Source organism: Rhinopithecus roxellana, chromosome 13 (genome assembly GCF_007565055.1).
Source record: "Rhinopithecus roxellana isolate Shanxi Qingling chromosome 13, ASM756505v1, whole genome shotgun sequence".
Taxonomy (NCBI): Eukaryota; Metazoa; Chordata; class Mammalia; order Primates; family Cercopithecidae; genus Rhinopithecus; species Rhinopithecus roxellana.
The window spans coordinates 29722824-29726699 of record NC_044561.1 but is presented as its reverse complement, the minus strand read 5'-3'; positions in this window follow the sequence as shown (position 1 = coordinate 29726699).

Below are 3876 nucleotides of genomic sequence, written 5' to 3'. Positions count from 1 at the left end.
TTTCAGGACTGGACAGCTCATTTCTTTTAAGTTCTTGACAGCTCATTTCTTTTAAGTGCTGGATAGTATTTCGTTGTCTAAATGTACAACAGTTTATTTATCAATTCACCTACTGAAGGATGAAGGACATCTGGTTGGCTTCCAAGTTTTAACAATTATGAATAAATCTGCTATAAACATTCGTGTGCAAGTTTTTGTGTGGACATATATTTTCAGTTCCTTTATGCAAATGATAGAGTGTTATTGCTGGGTTGTGTTATGAGAGTATGTTAGTTTTGTAAGATACCACCAAATTGTCTTTCAAAGAACCACAATTTGGCATTCTCACCATCTGGTAGATGAGAGTTCCTGTTGCTCTACATCCTTGTCAGCGTTTGGCATTGTCAATGACCATTCTAGTAGGTTTTTGCTAATACCTCGTTATAGTTTTAATCTGCAATTCCCTAATGAAATATGATGTTGAGCATCTTTTCATATGCCTATTTGCCGTCTGTTCATATTCTTCAATGAGGTGTTTGTTCAGGTTTTTTGTCTACTTTTGAAACTAGTCATTCATTTCTTATTGTTGAATTTTAAGAAACTTTTGTGTATTTTGGATAACAGCCCTTTATCAGTTGTGTCTTTGCAAATATTGTCTCCCATTCTGTGGCTTATTTTCTCATTTTCTTGACATCCTTAATTTTGAAATAAAATCTACACTCTGTACTTCAAATCTTACACAAAGATGCGTTATGGATTGTTTTAATACCGTTTCTATTTGACTTCACGAACAACCGTTTCGTTCCTCCTTTTAAAGTCATTCAAATCTCACATTCTTAGTGAAGATATCACTAAGTGACCACGTTATATCTTCTAAACAAAATTCAAAATAAACAGAAACGGAAGACACCAAAGGAATCTCTTTCATTCTGATTACCTACACTCATGACATTGAGAATATTTGCATTGAAAAAGCCCTGCTGTCCTATAACAAAATCATAATGTTTCCAGATGGGCAAATGTGTGTCTTTATACTTTTTAAAGTATAAATATAACATTGGAGATTTGTTTCATTTCATTATGCTATGCACAGTACCAAACCATCAGTTTTCATATTTAAACTCTAACTGATCAAGGACATAATCTGTATTCAGTATGTTGGCTGGCCACAGGACATTCTTTGCTAGCAAGCAAATTACTTCATAATATTTAAGAATAATATCTTAAAGGAAAAAGCACAGAAACTTACCTCCATTTAAAGTACATAAGGACAAATGGGAGGAAAATATTTGGTTCATTATTTTACAGAATTGTAGTTGAAGTTATGGCCATAATTAAATTTGAAATTATATTCATAACTGCATCTTACTCAAGACCCTAGGACAATTGGTGCAATTACACATAATGGCACGCACATTGCATTTCCCTAGTGTTGTTTTATGTACAGAGAGGGTAGTTTTAGTGCATGCAATGATCTTTTAATATTGGAAAAATACTTGAGAGAATTGGAGATCACATTTGTACCAGTGAAAATGGATAATAAGTGCTTTAAAATAAAAAAAAAAAGTCCCAATGAAAGTCAGAATTTGAATATATATGCAAGTGGTAGAAATCTTGGCCCACAAACTCAAATGTGAAAAACACATTTTCGTTATTTTAATCAATGTATTTTGTTTCTAAACTCCTATGCTAGTATGCAAAAATAGAATGTATCCCTTCTTTGGGACATTCCACCATTTTAACTGTATTCAACCTCTTTGAACACTACTCTGAGCCTCATTTTTTTAGTCTAAAAAAAAAGCATAAATGACCTGGTAAGCCACAATAATAATTAAACATACCAGTCAGAGATATGGATAGCAATTTATACCTCTGTACCCCTTCATTTTAATTCATGACTGATTCTCTGTCTCAGCATTTTCTAAATTTACTATGCCCAAATATTTTCCACTTAAGAACAATTTCCTCTTTGCCTTGTATTTTTCTTTACCATATCCCTTTTCTTTTCATTTTTTACAATAAATTTCATTTTTTTTACTTCATAAATAATCCATGACCATATAATTTGAAACAAATAAATCGTTGCAGAAAAAGCCAAAGACTACTTTGAAAATGACTACTAATCAATGTCCCCTCCTCCTCTGCAAATAAAGCAAACTAATTTACCAATTGCAAAACTTACTGCAAACCTTATTTTTTTTCCTATGCATTTAGCATATGAATAACTGGCTTTAGAAAATATATTAGGAAATGGTATACTTTAACCCGAAATGAAATATTTAAAATTCTTCCATTAAGTTTTCCTCTTAAAATACCTTTTAAAATCTTTCTAGCTATATCTCTCATTAAAAACATCAAAACAATAAGGCATGGCATAGAATTACATAGCATGAATATGTCATATTAATAGTTTTTACACCCTCATATTGCTAAACATGTAGGTTATTCATAATTTTTCACTGTCAGAAACACTACCACATTGTGCTGCAAATGTGAAACTCTATGTATTAGTTTGTTTCCTTGCTGCTGATAAAGACATACCCTAGACTGGGTAATTTATACAGGAAAAAGGTTTTAATAGACTTAAAGTTCCACATGACTAAGGAGGCTTCACAATCATGGCAGAAGGCAAAGAGGAACAAGTCACATCTTACATGGATGGCAGCAGGAAAAGAGAGAGCTTATGCAGGGAAACTCTCCCTTATAGAACCATCAGATCTTGTCATATTTTTTTCACTATCACGAGAACAGCAAAGGAAACACCTGCTCCCATGATTCAATTACCTCCCACCGGGTTCCTCCCACAATATGTGGGAAATCAAGATGAGATTTCAAACCATATCATTCCACCACTGGCCCCTCCTAGACCTCATGTCCTCACATTTCAAAACCAATCATGCCTTCTCAACAGTCTCCAAAGTCTTAACTCATTTCAGCATTAACTCAAAAGTCCACAGTCCAAAGTCTTATCTGAGACAAGTCTTCTTTCCTTCCCTTCTGCCTATGAGCCTGTAAAATCAAAAACAAGTTAGTTACTTCCCAGATACAATGGGGGTACAGGCATTGGGTAAATGAAGCCATTCCAAATGGGAGAAATTGGCCAAAACAAAGGGGTTACAGGGCCCATGCAAGTCTAAAATCCAGCAGGGCAGTCAAATTTTAAAGCTCCAAAATGATCTCCTTTGACACCATGTCTCACATCCAGGTCACACTTATGCAACAGATAGGCTCTCATGACCTTGGACAGCTCTGCCCCTGTGGCTTTCCAGGGTATAGCCCCCATCCTGGCTGCTTTCATGGAATGGCGTTGAGTGTCTGTAGCTTTTCCAAGCACATGGTACAAGCTGTCGGTGGATCTACTATTCTGGGATCGGGGGGAATGGTGGCCCTCTTCTCACAGCTCCACTAGGTGGTGCCCCAGTAGGGATTCTGTATGGGATCTCTGACCCCACATTTCCCTTTCACACTGCTCTAGTGGAGGTTCACCACGAGGGCCTCACCCCTGCAGCAGACTTCTGCCTGGGCATTCAGGTGTTTCCATACATCCTCTGAAAACTAGGTGAAGGTCCCCAAACCTCAATTTTTGGCTTCCATGCACACACAGGCTCAACACCACATGCAAACTGCCAAGACTTGAAACTTGCCCCTCTGAAGCAACAGCCCAAGCAGTACCTTGGCTCCTTTTAGCTGTGGCTGGAGCAACTGAGACACAGGGCACCAAGTTCCTAGGCTGCACAGAGCATGGGAGCCCTGGGCCCAGTCCATAAAATCATTCTTTTCCCCTAGGCTTCTGGGCCTGTGATTGGAGGGGCTGCCACAAAGGTCTCTGACATGTCCTGGAGACATTTTCCCCATTGTCTTGGGGATTAACATTTGACTCCTCATTACTTATGCAAA